The following is a 20565-nucleotide window of genomic DNA, read 5'->3' on the forward strand; positions in this document are numbered from 1 at the left end:
TACGTTCCTTGAGATGATTGACGCGCTGCTTTTGCATCGTTGCGTGTGGTCAACGACAGCAGCCACGAAGTGGTGACGTTCCTGGTAGCGTGCTGTGTCCACAAAGACTGCCTCGTGGTTGCGCCCAAATATCTTTGACATGGCTCTGGCTCTACTGACACGTCTGCCCTTGTTGCGTTCAGGGTGCATGTTTCTTGGTATAGGTAGTACTGTGAGCTTGGCACTGATAGTGCGTGGTATGTCGTGTTTGTCTCCGCGTTGAATGTTAAAGGGCCCCTTTATTTTCTCGGCAAGAAGGGCATGCACTGTTGTTAATGAAATTGTTTTGATTTGTGGGGTTTAACGTCCCAAAACCACTATATGATTATGAGAGACGCCGTAGTGGAGGGCTCCGGAAATTTTGACCACCTGGGGTTCTTTAACGTGCGCCCAAATCTGAGCACACGGGCCTACAACATTTCCGCCTCCATCGGAAATGCAGCCGCTGCAGCCGGGAATCGAACCCGCGACCTGCGGGTCAGAAATTGTCGTTTTAGAGGTTGTCATACATTGAGCTCTCACTCTGACGTAAATTAACATCACGTGCGTACACATATTTTTACTACACGATGGAATTAAATTTCAGCAGTTCTTCAGCAACGTGAATAAAACAGAACACGAAGAAATATTCGACAGCATCACGTGTGTGTTGACAAATTCATTTTATTTGCATAACACCGTGTCTATGTGTGCTCAAATGATTGTTATCACAATATAGATTTAAAATTCATTGAGTATCACTCATGCTGAAAGAATAAAGAGATGCAACAAACATAAATTAACATTTGTTAATCAACCACAAAAATGAAAAAGAGAGATATGCAAGAAATATCGAATGTAATTAAAGAGCTTAAAAGTATGTGAAGGTCGAAGAAAGGAACATCCTTACTTTGCAACTCCTATGAAAAAAAAAATCAAATAATGCGCGCTATACAAGGATTTCCGCAAATATGGGCGAACGCCAATGTCAAATCTAAAAAATAATGAAAAAACAGGGCGAAACAATGAAACACCCCACACAATACCACCCAGAAAAGCAAATTTTGCGTGAATCAATGTAGATGCATATTTGGTTGGCGCAGTTGTCCTCAGCCAAAAATAGAAAATAAAATGGCCGATCTCGTAATGTTGTACTGATCAATTTCTCTATTTTCACCAAAGCATGATTAGGGCTTCGTTGTCACTTCCCGCGTGTTTTCTTGCTTTTGTATCACAGTTGACCTCGCGGTCACTCCAAGATGGGTCCAGCTTTTTTTGTCGTCAAGCACTGCCCCGAAAATATATCTGCCCGTGCACGGAATTCTTTGTGTGCGTGACCACCAGAGGCAGGAAAAAGCGTGTCCTTTCTGTCTGGATACAGCAGCAGGCAGTTTTTGTGACAGTTGCAATTTGCGGATAGACACAGCTGGATGCCGATCCTTCAGCAAAGCCAGCATTTTTCAAACGAATGAATGGCGTAAACATGTGTTGCAGCTGGGCACACACGAATAGAAACATCAGCTTAAACTACTTGGGCCAGTTTAAAAATTAAGAAAAAAGAGTTCCAAGACCTCCTAAGCCCTTCTGTACTCCTATCGCGGACGTGGAACAAGAGACTCCACCTGGTGCTCGATGCAGGAGAACACGCACGCGCACACTACTATTGTTCGCATTTGTTTTCGCCAAATTTAGCAAGCAGCGAGGTTGGCCACGCTGATCGGAAAAAACGATCGAAGCGCCGTCGTTGGGGCGCGGGGTGAAACGGCGTGCTAGCCGGAGAAGGAGGGGGCGACAATCGCGACGAGTTCTCGCATCGCATCCCGGTGCGTCGGTCGGCTTGGTCGTCGTTCTGTGCGCGATAGCTCCCCCTGCCGCATCCTCGAGACAGCAGCCGGCGGCGATTTTTTTGTACCGACCCTGTGCGACTGCTTGTTCCGTCCGGCGAGTGCGAAGGTGCGCGCCATCAACCACTGGATTCTTTATTTCCGGAAAACATACACATCGAGTCTCTACTCCTCAGGATTCTAAAGCTCAAGCCCTCAAAAACACCGCAGCGGACGATCCTTCGCAAGAAAAAAAAAAAAAAAAAATCGACCGACCATCTCCCGGCGCTGCTTTTTGACGAACAAAACAGCTTCTCTCTAGGTAAGTGCGCCAGTTTTTTTTTGCATATAAAATACTCGCGTTCTTCAAGAGCTTTCCTAAGACGCAAGTCCGATGCGGCCGGGTGTTTTATTCAAGCGCCGAGCTCGGGTATCTGGTTAGCGGGCAGCGTCTGTTTGCCGGGCCGAAGAGTCACCGGATAGGAGGAGGCAAGATCCGATCCCGTCTCCGAGCCGCCGGTGGTTTTTGTTCGGGGCGCACAAACGCACGCACACTGCAGGGCACTCGGCCACAGACACAGGCCAGCGTGCCAGTGCGCTGTTGTAGAGCGTGCAGAAGCACTTTGCGCGCGCATAGCTCGTACTACAAAGCCTTTTGTTCGCGCGGAAAAATTTTTTGCGGCCCCGGCATTGCTCGGTCTGAAGGGGAGATCGGTTGCATTACACTCGCTCATTCTAGAAGCCATAGACTTTATGTTATTCGGAGCCGGGGTAGACGCAAGCAGGCAGGGAGCTGTTAGCTTCAGCCGGAGCTGATTAATAATGGTGGGCCACCAAATGGCAGTGGGAGGAGGCGGTGAAAGTGTGCTAAGCGGCGAGCTGCTGGCTGTGCTGGCGTGCGCAGTTATTCGCACCCGAAGGCATGTTTCGTGTTTTCAACGCGATCTTCTTTTGAAGTCTGCAGTCGTCACGGTGTCCCCGTGCTACCGAAGCGGCAGAGAATAGCATCGTTGAAAACACAGTTTTTGAAGAGCCCGTACATTTCGTGTTCGGCATGTCGCGGGCTCCGATGCGAGCGGCGTGCCTCCCTTTGCGCCGGTGTAGACGGCCTTCGACGAGTTCGTTGCATCGTGCAAAAGGAAAACGCGCCGTTCCTTAAGTGCTGCGTACACTTCGACATGCAGCGTGGCGATTGCACTGCCCCCGTACCGCTCTCAAACGCTTCTTTGATGTGAAAACGCACACGTTTCGAACTTAATCACTGCGCCACGCATGCCCGCGTAGAGTGGTCGGGAATTCGCTTTGTGGATCGAAGGTAAAACTGAACCAGCGAAAACGCACGCTTTCTTTTTTCCCTTGTTTTTCTTCTTGTGGGGCGTTGAAAAAAAAGTGCAGCCGGTTATGGTGCCAGCAGAAGCCTCAAACGGAGGCTCCTCCCTTGCAAGAAGTCGCGACGAAGAGTCACAAAACGTGTTTTTGCCGCCGCGGCGCACGATTTTTTTTTTTTTCTTCCTGCGATGCACGGCCCACCGCCCCTCCGTCTTAAACGGCGGAACACCACGCGTGTTCCCTGCCCAATGTCCGCGACATCTTTCTGTGTCCTCGAGTCCTCATCGCGATTATTCACGCGAGCCGTAATTTAAAAAAACCCAATCCTACAGCCTCTGCTAGTGTCGATGTGAGTGATTCGTTAGGTCACGCCGTGTTACCGGCAGAATGTGTCTCTTCTCAAATTTTCGAGCTCCCCAAGACAGGATCTTCCTAAAACGTGAGGCAAATGGTCTGTTTTCTTTTTTTCATTGGTAAACGTTGTTTCAAAGACACACCAAAAGCACACACGTTTGTGTGTGTGTGTGACAGCGCGCCAATTAGTTTACGAGAAACGCCCTCTCGAATCGTATCTCTTGTTCACCCGTGGTACTTGGCACAGCTGAGCTATGAATTCGGCTTTACTTCTTTTGAGTTCAAGGATGTGTTGTTGAACCTACTCCAACCAAAACATTCTTCGAATGCCGCACACATTTTTTTTTTTTCGGCGTGCGTTTAGCCTGCATAGGGTTCGCACACTGTCTAGCTGTTGTGTCGCCGGCTTTTGTGAAGGTGACGCCCATGGTTTGAATCGATAGAGGAGGGGCCGGCTTCACTGCGTCTAGCTAGGGAAACCAGGGGTGGGGATCTGAGCCAGTGGGGCTTCGGCGTGAGTCATAGGTGGTTGAGGGTGGTGTTTTGCGCTGGGCTGTGTGGGGGAATACCCCCTGGTCGACGACGCATTTGTGCGCTTTCATTTGGTTCTACCGTTTTATTTAGTCTCGAATTGTATGGCCAGCCGCTCCCTTGTTGCGCTTTTTTTTTTGTTTTCATATTTTCCCAATGGCCGTCTGGCAATGGCGCGCACGTGATCTTGGCTATTAGAGCACGTCGACCTTATCAGCGGCTGCTACGCCTTGCCACTGCAAACTGTTTCGTAGGACTGTTTTTCGCCAGTTGGAAAATGGCTAATGATCCAGAGAGTCACTGTACGCCCGACATTGGTATTCGTATCGGTTACGGATACAAAAAATATGCAATGGCAATTAAATGACAGTACCTCTTTTTTTTATCAGCATCTTTTGCACAGCCACAATATCTTTTTTTTGTAGACCATTTGCGCTGCTTTCGCTTTTACATGGAACTGTGCCACTTTTGTTTTTCACTGCATTAATCTCTCTGCTGTTGCAACCTATTGTTGGGTTTGATTGATTTTGTGGGGTTTAACGTCCCAAAACCACTATTTGATTATGAGAGACGCCGTAGCGGAGGGCTCCGGAAATTTTGACCACCTGGGGTTCTTTAACGTGCACCTAAATCTGAGTACACGGGCCTACAACATTTCCGCCTCCATCGGAGATGCACCTATTGTTGGGTCGACGGTATCAATAAATAAAGAATAATAAACTAACGCGTCACCCAGCCTTTCTTGAGTGCAGGCTTTGGAATAAAAAAAAATGTACACACTAAAGCGCCGCATTTTTCGGTGTCATCCGGTCATTTACTTGGAACAGCAGTTCCTCGTGCTGTGGCGTTGAAAGGTCATATATGATAAACACCCTTTACATACGGCTTGAAAAGTGCCTTCCTAGCATGTTTTAATCAAGCGCAAAAAAAAAAATATATCAGTAGAGGACAGTGACACGGTTGTAGCGATAACGCCACACGTCTCCGCTTTCAAAGATACAGGCGCATTCAAAGCAACCGCTCCCCCACTTTCACAAATATTTTTTTTTACTAATAGTATTTTTTTTATGGGGGCAACGCCTTACGAGACGGCGTCGTTTCTCTTATCTCCGTTCCCAAGAAGTACCGACTTCAGCGTAACTCCCTCTTAAAAAAAAAAAAAAAATGTGCGAATTTCCACGCATGCCCGTGTCTGTGGGGCCCCGTCATAATGTCATAAAAAGAGATCCAGACACGCGGGTTTTCTGATTATGTAAGCTGATTTCACAAGTTCTTAATTGCCGTACCGTTAGTGTGTGGACATCCTTCCCGCCTCAACCCCATAAAGTGTTAAGGGAGACCGTCTCTTTTTACAATGTAGCTCTCGTAGTATGCGAAGCTAAGGGAAGCAGATTCATAGTGGCATATACTAATCTGTTTTTATTTCGTTTTTTTTTATAGAAAGTGAGTAGCCAAGTGTTAACCCTAGCAGACAGTAACCGCTTTGCACCTAACCCTCGCCCCTGTCTTAACGGCTTCGTAATGCGTCTTTATGACTAACTAATCTTAATCTGCTTCTTTTATACTTCGTAGTTATAGGATAGTTTCCGCTCCGCATGCTTTCTGTCGCAGTTTTTTTTTTTTTTTCATTTGAGACCGTAAAAATGTTGCTCGTTTTCAAATGGTTAATCTTGACACTGCTTCTCAAATCGCTTCTTAACGGTCGTAGAATGCTTTGCGTTGTAACGAACGCAATATTTGCGGTAATTTCAGCTAACTCTAAAGGAGAGTGAAGTCCTGTACGCTCGCGTTTGATTTACTGCTGTTTATCGACATTCGATGCAGATTTCTCACTCCAAGCTTCTAATAATTATTTTGCCGTTAATCGACTTTCGTGCTAGTTCAATTGCTCTAAAATCACGCAATTCGCATTTATTCAACACTCGAGTCACCTTATTTCACTTTATGATCACCTCTACTCACTTTGCATACGCGTGCCACATGACTTAACTTTGAATTCAATTTATTGTGGATTTTTTTATTTATTTGAATGTAATGACTTATATCACTAACACTTCATTGACTGTTAAAACCACACTTGGTACACCTTCACTTAACTAATTCACATGCGAATCACATTCTTTCAACTTTTTTTTGTTCTCTTCAGTCCACTTCAATTCATATTTGATTCCCGTTACTCTTTCAACGGCCACGTTTAGACACTTGCTACAATAATACACGTTGATTCACGCCTTATTCACCTTTAGTTAACCCTCTCACCCGCGTAATGGGGGTGTGCGTGTGTGTGGGTCAATTTATGCCCCACTGGTGTTGTCTTCGTTGGACGCCATTTCTTTCTTCTCTTTTTCGGTAGTCATTTGAGGCTTACGCCTTACAAAGAAAAAAAGAAAAACACTGTCCAACTAGCTGAAGTCAATGCAGCTGATGTCGACATTTCCACCGCGTGTCATTGTCTTTGTCAGGGTAGCGACAGTTTCAAAAACAACGCCTCTTATTGTGCCCGAACTCAGCGACATTTTTTTTCCAAATTTTGCTACAAACAGATAATTTAGGAGGAAAAGAAGAGCGACCGCTATTTCTGCTGAATGTTCTATTTCTCGTATAGACGTCCATGTGCGAGACATCTTGCACAAATAACGGTCGTGGGCTCTCGTTTCTAAATTATCTGTTTGCAGAAAAGAATGTCGCGGAATTTCTAATCCAAATATCGATGTCTGTCACGGTGGATCAGTGACTAAAGGTGCTCGGCCGCTGGTCCCAATGTCACGCTTTCGATACCGGCTGCGGCGGTCGCATTTCGGTGGAGGCGAGACGGTGGAGGACCCGTCTACTTCGCTATGTCAGTGTGGCCGACTGGATTAGCCCTACGCCACCTCCTGTGGCCGACAAGAGCTCTCGCAAGTGGTGCCCCGTCCTCGGGACTCCTGTGACCGTGTTTCCATCTTTCCTGTCTCTCCTATCCCCTCACATGTCCTCGCTCGCTGTCCCAGCGCATCTCTCTCTCTCTCTTTATCATATACCTATCCTTTTAATCCCTCCTCACCCCCCATCCCTTGTGAGCTACTGTTGAGGTGTCGCATGCCGATGCGGACAGTTGCGGGGCTGACTTTTATTTATTTATTTATTATTTAGCAATACTGCTAGCCCCAACATGGGGCCATAGCAGAGTGGGTGTACATAGTACAACAAAATCAACAATACAATACTGCAGTCAACACAGAACAAAGCACTTCAAACAACATAAAAAATGTTTCACGTGAAAAAAAAAAAACTAGTCAGATATACATTTTTCAAATGCCTCGATACTGGCTGTTTCAATAATTTTGCTGTCAAGCTCATTCCATTCTTTGGCAGTGCGCGGAAAAAAGGAATACTTGAAAGTATTATTATTGGGCTGGAAAGGAACGACAGTGTGTTTGTGACGTTCTCTGGTAGAGTAACCGGAAGAGAACTTTAAGTATTCACCTGTGGTACTATTTATTTGACCATTAACTATCTTAAAGAAGAACAACAAACGGGAAATTCTATTTCTTTCTGAAGTCCGTTTGAATCCCGCTTTGGCAACTAATTCAGAGACTGACGTTGGGCCGTATTTAATGAAAATAAACCGGACAGCCTTGTTTTGGATTCTATCTAGTTTATGGATATTGACATTGGTGTAAGGATCCCAGATAATGTTTCCATAATCTAAAATGGGTTGGATAAGAGATTCCATTTTCTTTTCCCTCTTACAACCACAATCTCGGTATACGTTAAGGAACACCAGGTGGTCCGAATTTCCGCAGCCCTCCACTATACGGCGTCTCATATTCACATCGTGGTTTTGTTACGTAAGACCCCCCGATATTAATATACAAGGTCATGGTCTGAACAACGTTTACTGAGACTCCACGGTGGACGAGGTGGAGCCGGCGCCCGACAACTAAGTGTGCGATCGCGAGCAATTTCTAATCCGTTCGTCACGATGCTGCAGCCTCGTTTGAAAACAGCCGGATGTTCTACTTTGTTTCCCAGACACACTCGCGCAGGTGTCACGCGTCGGGCACAAGCGTGAGAGAGGTCTCGAACTCTTATCTATCAACTCGCCGTCGCCGCAAAAATTGATGACTCGCGCCAAATACCCGCATGGACCCGTGCAATGGCCGCATGGCGAGATGCGTCGATCCCTTAGGCGCATACTATAGCATCGCTGGTTGATGCCTGTTAGGGCAAGATTCACGATGGACAACGTTCGCCAAGGCAGATCAAGTCGTTGATTATGTTTGCTAACTATTTTTTTAAATGTGGCCTAGTGTTTCTGAGTAATTGATAGCGATGCCCCGCCGCGGTGGTTCTGTGGCTAAGGTACTCGGCTGCTGACCCGCAGGTCGCAGGTTCGAATCCCGGCTGCGGCAGCTGCATTTCCGATGGAGGCAAAAATGTTGTAAGCCCGTGTGCTCAGATTTGGGTGCACGTTAAAGAACCCCAGGTGGTCGAAATTTCCGGCGCCCTCCACTACGGCGTCTCTCATAATCATATGGTGGTTTTGGGACGTTAAACCAATCAAATAATTGATAGCGATTGCAAAGGGATTGATAGTGTTCGCTAACTGATCGATGTTGCGGGTCAGTGCTGCCAAGTCATAGAAAATATTAGCCAACTGTTCGAAAATGTCAGCTAGTGTTGCCAAGTCCACGCTAGAAACGACCGAGTTGTTGGCAACGTTGGATTGGAAAATGTGGTGAAGCGACCTTTACTAGCGATGGCGGAGTAACTTATAGCCATCACTGACTATTCGGAAATGCGAGCCAGTGCTATAGTCGATAATCTTGGTTGACTATGTGTATTAGAAAACATGGAATAGGGTTGCAAGCAATCGCTAGCGGTTGCAAAAGGTGCGGTAATCTTTTCTAACTGCTGGGAAATGTGGTCCATTGTCGCTTTTTTCGTGGATAGCTTTGCAGCGCTAGAAGGATAAGGACGAAAGAGAACGGACGTAGAAACAGTAAAGTTCACAGACTTCGGTTCACACCACAAGAAAAGACGCATATCAATTGTATGGCGTTGCATATGCGGAATTATTTGCCGTAAACTTGCAAGAATGCTTTGGTAGCCCTCAGCTCTGCAAGCATGTGAGGTTCACTTGAGACGGAAGTTTGGGGGAAGATTGCAGCTTGAAGCAATGAAAAGTCCTTGAACTCTGAATGTCACTGGAGTCAACGTTGCAAGAAATGGCTTTGTCTTCGTCAAGGCAACAGCTGCCTTGAAGACTGTTCCACCTGTTGAAACCTTGACTCCAGCGACGCGACCCTGTTCAAGGTTTCTTAATGGTGCGAGAAGTTGGCATTATAAACGATGGCGTCTAACAAGATAGAAATTTTATACGTGCATACCTACTGGACGCCCCGGAAACATTGTAGCAGGAATAACGGTCTGCAGCCCCGGGCATGACTTCAATTATTTTTGTCCTCCCGCGAGTCTGTTCCGGGATAGCAGCGATCTTGGCAAATCCTGTTGGGAGGCGACGCAGCGCAACTGCTTGCTATGGGACGTGGGCGACTGTTTTTATTTCCGGCTCAGCAATTTGAAGCCAGTCTGCCTCGGTGGCATGCGGCGTTTTAGAGCTCCCACATTTCTGCGCAGTTGAAGTCCCCTTGTTATTTTTGCTTCGCTAGTGAACTCTCGCGAACAATGACGGATGCCAAGGTAAAACCTTTACTGGGGCAGCTTGAGGGCGTTTAGCCCCTGTAAATTTATTCTCGGGCCTATACTCCTCAGAATGGGGCAGTTTGTCAGTTAGGCTGCTCACTGTAGAAGCATTCTCTGATGTTTCCTTTCTTTCGTTGTTCGGTGAAAGATAATGCGTTGAATCTAATTTGATATCACTCCTCTGACTAACTTTCACTATCTCACTCATCATTACCTCAGTTTTTCACGAATAAACATCGATTATATTTTATTCTACTCCAGATTGATGCACGGGCACTTCCAATATCAGTGGTGAATATTCGATTTCTATATTCGCTCCGCCACGGTAGTCTAGTGGCTAAGGCACTCGGCTGCTGACCCGCAGGTCGCGGGATCGAATCCCGGCTGCGGCGGCTGCATTTCCGATGGTGGCGGAATAAATGCTGTAGACCCGTGTGCTCAGATTTGGGTGCATGTTAAAGAACACCATGTGGTCCATAATTCCGGATCCCTCCACTACGGCGTCTCTCAGAATCGTATGATGATTTTGGGACGTTAAACCCCACATATCAATCAATCAATCAATCAATCAATCAATCGATTTCTATATTCGGGCAGCTATAGCGGGCGCTCGAAGCAAGCGCCTTGCTGGTGTGCATTTTCAGCGCAGCGCCTATGAAGTCCGCCAGTAAGGTTTGACAGCGTAGGGGGACCTCCTGTTATTGAAAAGGACGTTTTACTTCATGAATATACAGCAAGTACATAAAACGGTCCCGAAGTCGAAAGTTGGGACATTAAACCACTTTGTGTTCAGACGTATGGAATTGTACCTGTGCATCCATGCTTGCTTCTCATTAATTTTTGTCTGATGATGAAGGTTGAGGCATCTTTATTTGCATCGGGCGTCCCGTATCATGGCCTGGTGAACCTCTGTAGGCCCTAATTGCTGGTAGCGGAGGTTAAGAGCAGGAAAAAAGAAGAATGACGCGTTCCACTTTTGTTCTTCTCTTTTGCCTGCGCTACCATCAATTATCACGATATACCCACAAGCTCGAAATGCCACCCTTCGTAGGCCCATTGCTGGTATGATCGTCTCGTTGCCCTTGGTGAAGGACAACCGGTAGCGGTGGTTAAAAGGTCGGCAGTGTAAACTTGAAGAAGGCAGTCCGAAACAGGGAAGACAATGATAAAGAACCACACGGAGACTGAACAATGCCTGTGCTGTTCCGTACCTTTGCGATTTTGCGCAGTCTTCCTCAAGGTACGCTATCACCTCGCACAGTGAGCCACCTTTCTGTGGCTTAACCTACTCCGAAGTGCGAAAACTCCGGGTGAGCTGGTATACAGCCTTGGACGCGAATGTACAGTCGGGTCCACTTTTAAAGAGAACAGTGGCGTATGCAGAACATTCGTATTTCACTCTCTTGTAAAAGCGCAGTGGCCTGCATTTGCGCTGAACGTCTGGTGATTGGTTGTTCTGGCTCTTTTTGACAGACTAGTGCCCCGCATAAGCATTGTTTCCTTATCCATTTTCTGCTAGAGGTCCTGCAATTCGAATGGTGCTCATTGTAGTGTTACCTTTAACAGCGGACGCTGCTGTACAGGACGGGTCTCGGTAGAATTTACCCGCGGGAGTGCTGGTGCACCGTATAGTGCATCGCATTTTACACTTCCACTTCTCGCCCGTTCTCCACCGCGACTCGACGCATTCCCCCCGAGCACTTTTCAACGCGACAATCGCGAACGCATGCTTCCGCCGCGCTGTTGTTGTTGTTGTTGTTGCCCCTTCGCACTGGCACATACCCACTATGGGGGATTGGCCATGAAATCTAGAAGTATCCTAAATGATATATATTAAAAGGTTTATCCTTAATCAAAAACTAATGATGTAATAGAAAATAATCATTAACTAAAAAGGAATATTAAACTAAACAAATAATTAAAGATTGAATCAAGAAGAGAAAAGGTGAGGTAATACTACAGTGGAAGACAGAAATTTTGAGTAGACCAGACAATCGAGCTTATCTCACCCGGTCACAATCAAATGAATATGCAAATTTCATTCAAAATTAGACAAGTGTCGTCAGAAATATATTTAAGCAGGCATTATTATGACATGCGCTTTGATTCTCGAATGAAATTGCATACAGCATCGAATACGCTCCTGTGGCAATGTCCCAAGCTAACGGCACCGAAACTTAGAACATTATCTGCAGTTAAATTTAAACCTACTGCTTGAAAAGGAACAATTAAAAGTCTTTTCCTATTTAATGAATAGTTTTTACATGTTATAAAGTAATGCTCTATTGTTTCCGTTTCTTCACAGAATGGACACAGGGGGGATATCGCCAGACCAGCTCTGTGCAAGTAAAAGTTTAATGGAGGGACACGGCATCGAAATTTGGTTAAAATAACTGCTAACTTTTTAGATTGACTCCACTGAGGTTTCCAGGGGTATGTTAGGTGCTGATAGTCCGTATGTTTAGTAATATTTTCCATAATATCCGTATAAATAGCCCATTTTCTATATCTGATCGACACTATGTGTTCCGATTCTGGTAGTACCGAGATCACAGGGCCATCAAGTGTGGCTCGAGATAGTGAATCGGCTATTTCATTCAACCGTATGCCACAGTGTCCCGGGACCCAGACTAACTTCAGGAACTTCACATGAGGTGGAACTAATGTTTGTAATGTCGCTAGAGCTCTTGATTGTTCTGAAGCTGTGAGAGTAGTACACAGCGAAAGAGAATCAGTAATTATCATTGCACTCTCTTCGTTTGAAGGAAGTTTTCGTAGCGCTAAAATAATAGCCAGGAGCTCAGCTTCGAAAACCGGAGTGAAGTCTGGTAGTCTTACCGAGAATGACCAACCGAGGTAATCTGAGACGATTCCTACTGCTGCCTTTTCTTTATTCACAGAAGCGTCTGTGGCTATTATGTTCTTTATTTCCGCATGAGCTATGTAGTCTTCTAACCTGTCATTTAAGTAACTCGAAGATTGAAACTTAGATAGTGGGGGAAAAATTTCATCACATTCTATCGTAATAATGTGATTTAATGCTTTGGTTCCAATTACCGATCTGATATCCACCTTTATGCTTTCAATTTTTTTTTGTACAAAAATAATCTGGGGAGTACGAAAGCGTGGCCAGTGAGCGAGGAAGAAGGCGTCGGGGTCACTAATAAAGGCATATGCAGACCGTCTCGCTGATAAGCCATAAAATTTCAAGTATGTTTGTACTGTTAAGATACGGAATCGGCAAAAAATAGTTGGTATGCGAGCTTCCTGATATAGTACATTAATAGCGACATACCTGGGGAGTCGCAAACACAACCGTAACGCTTCTCGCTCTAATAGAACTAACGGTTTAATTTTGTACGTAGGGCCACCCGAAAATAATATACACCCAAATTCGAGTATTGGGCGCATGTACATTTTATATATCATTAATAAGGTGTGTCTACGTAACCCATATTTTCTGTTGCTCAACCTTCGCAATAAACCTGAAGCTCGTTGTGACTTTGCCACGATATAGTCTATGTGAGGGCTCCAGTTAAGTTTCTCGTTATAAATAATGCCTAAATATTTGATAGACTCTACTTGTGGAATCGGTTCCTGATTATAAAGTACTGAAATTTGAATAGAATCTGCTATAGGGAACACCAGGAGCGCACTTTTACTGATGTTTAGAGACATGCGGTGTACCGCCGCGCTGGTACACCGCACTTTTTCCTCGTTGTCGCCAAAACAGCCTTGACCCACAGCGGCACAGCACTCGGGAGCAGCGCTCTACTCGTACTGGCGAGGAGGAGCAGGGCTTTCCACGTCTTATGCTGGCCTCAGAAATGGCCGCGTTAGAGTTTTGGAAGCTGTGGTTTAGTGGCACTTCAGCGTTTACTGTGTTCCTCCTTCTTGTTGAAGTATTCGCAGAAATGTTCACACCTGTCTGGTTACGTCTCTTCCAATCTGCGTAATATAATTTTTTGTTGTTAGAATGCAGCTGCAAATAAGGTATGATTTTGGGACGACATTTCATACCCTAGTTGCCCTGACTTTCAAGTTTGTACGTGATAGCGTTAGAGAGCTCGTGTCGCAGAAATTCCGCCGTCGGCACCGTAGGTTGTGAGCGATAAATCGTCCGTGAGCGAAAAATCGAGAAAGAAGCAAATAAAATACACAATAAAATTTTTGGTCCCATTGAGGACCAAACCTGGGTCGTTCGCGTGCCAAGCAAATGTCTCAACACAACGCCACTTACTTGCAGCTGCTCCAGGAAAAAAAAAACACTTCATAATAGCCATGTAGTTGAAGGAATCTCCTTAATGCATCTTGTTCAACAGGTGTCACGATGAAAACGAGCCCATCGGCGATGTGTAGGCGCATTCAGGAGGCCGTCAAACTACGTCGAAAAAGGCCGAGATATATATGTGCAGCCATCGCCGCTAAAAACACGCAGGGGCTTTCAAACAGCTCTAAAAATAGACAACTATGTCCATCTAGCGGAAAACATGTCATGCCTCTCCAGAGGCGTTGATCAAGCAAACAGCAAACGCTAGATATTGTGCTGCCATCTGTGAGGCATTGTGAGACTCTTTATGGCCTCCTAGATGGCGAGCACGCGGCGTGTATCTTGGAGGCTATGCGACTTTTGCATAACGAAAAACAACCTCTATGTAGTATTCGCGCGCGCGCCCGTCTCTCTCTGTGTGTGTGTGTGTGTGTTTTCCAAAACATATAAATGAGTATGCACTTAGCGGTTGAAGGGTGCGCTAGGGGCCGGATTTCGCTATCGCGTTCAACTCTTAAAATTCCAAACTTAAGGGTCCCCCAATTGTTTGGTTTTGAGTACTGTTACGCATTAGGCCTCGCTGACATTCAGAGCAGATCATAAATTTGTATGTTCGCAATTGATCATACTTTATTTTAGGAAACCAAGTGCGATACATCAAGTCGTCCCCAATTACAACAAACACATAGTGATCTGTGCATTTTTTTTAATTGCTGCTTGATAATATTTAGTGGTATAAGTGAATCTCAGCCAAAGAATGCAATGATGTTCCTGTATATCTTTCACCAGAGCTAAAAAAAAAACAAATTGAAAGGAAAGATTTCCTAATATCGTAACATTGCTGACGCAAACGTGAACTGTAGCGGTACGGATATCCGAATGAATAGATTCAGGTCTCTGGGACGTGGCTAACTGCGCGTATTGATAAATGCGGATGGAAATAGCTGTCCAAATGTGAGGTTCTGAGAAACAATGCATGATTGTGAGCGTCGCTGTTACTCACATATACAATCGGTTATGAGAATGGCACTGATCGTCATGTGCACTCTTACGCACACTCCCAAGTATTGGTGGTTGGGGAGTGACACATCGCTGATCTTAACGCTACTTCTTTGCCCGGGCTAAATGTCATTTAGTAACCTCCTCTTAGACAGTTTGACCTATCTGCACCTCACAAGTGTTCTGTGGTTTTATTCGGAGCATTGACTGGGGGCGCTCAGCTGCAAAAGTGTGTGTTGTGCACAAGTCCAGGAACTCGTATATTGAGTCCTACTATTAGTCCTCGACGCACTGTGAACCAGTGGTTCATTGGGAGAGTGCGCACGGAAATGGCAGTCGAACGCGGCTGGGGCATTAGATGACGCTGACGAGAAAGGGGGGAAGGGGATTTTCATGGATTGCAGTTCTTTTCCGGACTCTGAAGTAATTGGAAGGCTCTGTGATAACCAGTATACGTCGTATGCAATGGGTCGTGTCCATCTGATGACCCAGCTTCCCTGCACAGTAAGCACTATATCGCCGATGGTTCTACGACGCCTTCAACGCCATAGCTCGAGACGGCCGAGATTGGATAAACCTTGCTTCTATCTCTAAACTTATTGCAGATGCCCTTCGCTATGGCGGAGGTACTTGTCCTCGAACACAGCACACTCGAGGGACACGTAGTCGCACCGAACAACGGCCTCCTCCGCTGCCATCTGGCGCTGTTCCCAATGGCCCGGTGAAAGACGCTCCGGCATTGAGGGGGTGGCCGTAGGTCTTCCCAGCCGGGACAGTACCGTGCAAGGCCACGGGAACGTATTGCCTCGCAGAAAATGAATCCGCTTCTCCGTGCGATACTACAGGTCTACAGGAACGCCATACCCGCGCTTACAGAAGCTGCTTGTATTCGTTCCCACACTGCAGCGAGAGCTAATATTTTTTTGCAAGCGGCGATTACTTATGGATAGTAAGAATAGAAATTTCCACACTATAGGAATAAAGCCACCCCGAATCGTGAATCAACCGTAGTTCTGTTCTGTGATTATATATCTAGCTGCGCTGAAAGTCAACTAGACAACCTTCATTTCCATGCGAATCAAATAGCAGCTGTCTTTGGTGCACTCAAGAATTGCTGTTTGAAATGACTCAAATTGTGATTACCATTGAGAGGGCCAGAAGGGGAAATCTATTTCAGCAACAGCTATGGCACTTGTTGTTCTGAGGGTTGTTGACTCTGCGCACTGGTAACGCCAAGACACATCGAGAACCTCATAGTTGTTGCTAAACACCGAAGTTCGCAATGCTGCGTCTCATATCAGCTCTGTTGTGGAACGGACCGGCAGCCCCGAAATGCTGTGTACTCGGAACTCTTCACTGTAATATTGAGGCAACGTAAGCGCAGTCCAGTGCATACCCACGCATGGCCAGCTTCTTGCAAATGATGGGTCTTGTCCAACATACGACTGTGACGAGCCAATGTTGGTATGGCGCTTTAGCCAACAGTGGCACATTACTGTGCCCGCTTTAGTGCCTTATTGGACGGTTTTGACTCTTGAAGAACACTCAAGGTCACGGTTTCTTTTTGTAAATTTCAGGAGTGACGTCTTCATATCGGACGGAAATTGGGTCAAGCATGTGGGATATTGGCAAGTGGCCGGATATGGACTAGCGACAAAATATTGGCAAGTGGCGTGGCATTCGCCTAATTAGCCAACATCTGGCCTGCGCGGTAATGACAGGTCATACAAAAACGTGCCCCTACTCTGAGACTACGCATTAGCCCGAGCGTCTGTGACGTGACACGCATCAATAGATGTATTACAAGACTAGCCAACATTCGTTTTTTCTAATGAAATTTCACTTATACTCGAAACTGTCGATGGTCTTGGCCGACATAAACGCTAGAAACTACAGAAATCTACGAAGCCCTGCATGATGTCGAAAGTGTTCCAGAAAAAATGATGCCACATTAGCAGCGAATGACATAGGCAACGGGAAATTTATCTCGAATCATGATCAGAATCGCCACACCAGTCGAAATACAGTTAACTGCCTTTGCTGTCTTCCTGTCTGTCGGGCATTTGTGGTAGCTTGAGTTGCTTTAGGAAAGTGGAAGGTTTCGGTACAGAGACCTTGTTGTTTGTAGGAGATAGAACCGAAGCAGTGAACAGAATAGACAAGTGTAAAAAAGGAAGGTAATATACGTCGAATTATGATCAGAACCACCCCAACAGTTGAAATCTACCTAACAGCCTCTTTTTGCGTCCCTGTTTTTCGAGCATTCGTGGTAGCTTAAATTGCTTTTAGGAAGTGGAAATTTTCGCTGTAAACAGAGACCTTGCAAAAGGCGGTCGTATGAGGGAGACCTAACCGAAGTACGCTTCCGCGCTTTAAAAAAAAATGATAAAGGAAGCTCGGAGAGCGTGAAACTGTCTTGATGTTTCGAGATCGCCGAGGCGGCTCGGGAATGCGCCGCTCACCGCTTTGAGCGACACACCGCGTCGCTTCTTTCTCCGCTGCACGCTTTTCGTGAGATCCAAACTTCGGGCGAGAAGGATGCCGCTGCCAAACGCCGCCCACCGCCGTTGCCGCTCGCCGCAGGAGTTCGTTGTCGCTGACACGCTTTCTTGTTCTTCTTAGTTTATAGTTCATCCGTGTAAGCCTCACTTTCACTTGCCGCAGTTTTCATCTTTCTTTCCTTTTATTTCCTTTCCTCCATGACAGTATAGTTCTTGGGAGACGAAAGGCCCTGCTTGTACTACCTGTTGATTCCACGACAGATTTAAGATTTATTTATTTTTTTTTCAAGAGCGGAGATGAAAGGCGTGCAGTTGGCATGCCTTTGTGAATTCCCGTTTGATGATTGCGTAGCTGCAGGGGCGTCCGCTCTTGTAGAGTGCCGATTTTGGGGGGGGGGGGGGGGAGTTGTTACATCGCAGTATACTTTCACTTTGCAGTATACTTTCGCTCCGTAGTACTTCCCACCATTACGCCGCCCATTTCCTCCTGGAACTTGTGGAGATCGACACATTCCTCCTTTCATTGCAAATGTTCCCGCCCATCGACTTTTCTGGGCCACACTAACACTAACAGAATAGTCAGCCTCCTTTCCAACCAAAACAACCGAAGAGACGGCGACGCAGTTAGCACCTTCTCTTGCTTGTATCTAGCTTGTTCTTATCCCCGTATCATAACTAATTAGGATATATATATATATATATATATATATATATATATATATATATATATATATATATATATATATATGCGTCCTTATAATCCACGTATCCTTACCATGTTATAAGGGTTGTTACTCCATCCTCCCCCCCCCCCCTTTCCTCACTAAAATAAGCGTGTGCATGTTGTATGATGACCACTTGCAGATGTTCTCAAGGCGTAGCAGTGCGATAAATGGTGGTCCAGCTTACACGAGGAGCTGCGGAATGGCTTAGCGTTGTATGTGGGTCGATAGGTCGATCGCATCGCCGTAAGACCGGCATTCCTCCACCTTCTTTTACCTGTTCCCGAATCGGTTTTTTTTTTTTCCTTCGTAATGCTTGAACAAGCCGTTCCGTTCCGCTTGTTGACACGGATCTCCCCCGCATTCCTTGAGCTATAGACCGTGTGTTAGTCGCATAGCAAAACGATGCCCGTAGCTCATAGACGCTGAACTTCGCATGTACAGTACATTCGTACGTGCAGAAGGATAAGAATTGCGGCCACTTTGTTCGTGGCCATGAGTAGAGACGACGCATGCGAAACGACGGGGTATAAGATGGGGGCCATGCAGTGGCGCTAAGAGTCAAATGTTTAACGTTCCAAGCATCATCGTAGGGTCCGGTGTAGCTGCTACGGTGCTATAGGCTGCTGACCGGATGGTCGCGGGTTCGATTCCTGCCGCGGGGGGGTCGCATTTCGATGAACGTAAAATGCTAGAGCTCCGTGTATTGTGTGATATCAGTGCACCATAAAGTTTTTACCAGGGGGTCGAAATTTCCGGATCATTTTACGGGTGGCGTTCCTCATAATCAGTTCGTGGTTCTGGGACGTAACTTGAGATATTAATAGAGCGGAGCTGCTTTATATCTAGTTCATTTCACGTTAAGTACAAAGAGAAGCAACTCACACTTACACTTTTTCATGTAACTCCGTGGCAAACACGAGAGTTACCTCGTCACATCTTGCTTACGCTCATGTCATTTCTCTGTTTGAAATAGTGCAAAAAGTAACAAGGTACAAAGGCTGCTTTAGAACATGACGTTTTGCAATGAGTCAATGCTTGCGTCCATTTTTGTGTACTGTTCTCGAGTGCTCCTTCTGCGTATTTTTTTTTTTAAGAACTGACATCCGATACCGTTTATTTGAAAGTAGAGAGTCACTGATATATTCCCGAGAAACGCGAAAACCTGATATTCAGCGTCTCGGAAAAAAATGCATTGTATTGTGTTTCATGGTATTACAGACGCATTGCAACTGTATACGTCAGACAGAAAAGGACGACACATTTCTTTTCCTTATCGGTAGCTGCTCAACCGATTCGATTGCTTCTGCGAATGTTGCTGTTTGTGGAGCTAAAATGGCCCTCCTATCGCATTAGTGGCAATAGATGTCCGTATATGACGGATCGTGGAATAGACGTACATTGTGCTGTCGACAGATTATGATAAATGGAAACTGTCGCATTGTCATGGCAGGAAAATACAAACGAAATATCCTAACATGTCCCGAATCGCTTCGCATTGACTCATGGCCCGGACTCTGTGCATGTTCTAAATGTCAAGGCGATCGCTGCTGTGGGCACCAGAAATATGCTGCAGCATCTTGATTCCCACGTAGCGTTTCTTCCTAACTTGGCGATTCAAATGGGGTGCGTTCATTAAATAATATCCACTAAAAACTCAACGTCACTTATCACCAACTAACTTCAACAGCACTGTTATTAAATTGTTATCAAATTGATGTGCTACCAAATGGGTGCATTTCTTTAACGCGTGTTTTCATTCGCGCAGTGCATCAACATTTTGATTTGGTTTTCAAAATCTCATTTCTGTTTATTTAGATTTTCATGTTGTATTACGCACCCCACCAACTATGTAACACCTCTATAAATATGACCTTTAAGGAAATAAAGTGGAATCGCATGTTATCAGCATATGCTGGCGCAGGATTTTCCATCGGGGGGGGGGGGGGGTATGGAGGTTCATTGCTGCGCCCGCCTTCTTTATTAAATCTGTGTTTATCAGACCTGCATTCAAAAGCCACCACTATATTTGCCTTCTAAATATTCATATTTATGTATCTTTACTGTTACTATTACGTTATGGATAGATTTACAGCCGCCAGCAACACGGCAAATTATCCCCCCAAATTATTTCAGACCAGTTCTTCCCCTCCAATCATACTCATCCACACGTACCCAGACAGGCTCTCAACCACACATCCCAGCGCTTGTGTGTCATGCCTTTCGCCCCCCCCCCCCCCCACCCCACCCCATAAGCTGAAATTTCGGATAAACCCTTGGTTACGGACCAGCAATAATAGTAGAGGCAATGAACGCTGTTTGTGAATACT

General features: G+C 45.7%; 1 protein-coding gene across 1 annotated transcript in view; it reads left to right on the plus strand.

Moving 5' to 3' along the window:
* Positions 1–1809: 1809 nt before the first annotated feature.
* The window catches only part of LOC119164259 (uncharacterized), a 123931-nt gene continuing 105175 nt past the window's right edge, over positions 1810–20565 (plus strand). Inside the window, exon 1 of the mRNA XM_037416408.2 lies at positions 1810–2163. The gene's annotated coding sequence lies outside the window, so the exon portion shown is untranslated. The remainder of the gene's footprint in view (positions 2164–20565) is intronic.

The sequence above is a fragment of the Rhipicephalus microplus genome, chromosome 8, assembly GCF_043290135.1.
Source record: "Rhipicephalus microplus isolate Deutch F79 chromosome 8, USDA_Rmic, whole genome shotgun sequence".
Classification (NCBI taxonomy): domain Eukaryota; kingdom Metazoa; phylum Arthropoda; class Arachnida; order Ixodida; family Ixodidae; genus Rhipicephalus; species Rhipicephalus microplus.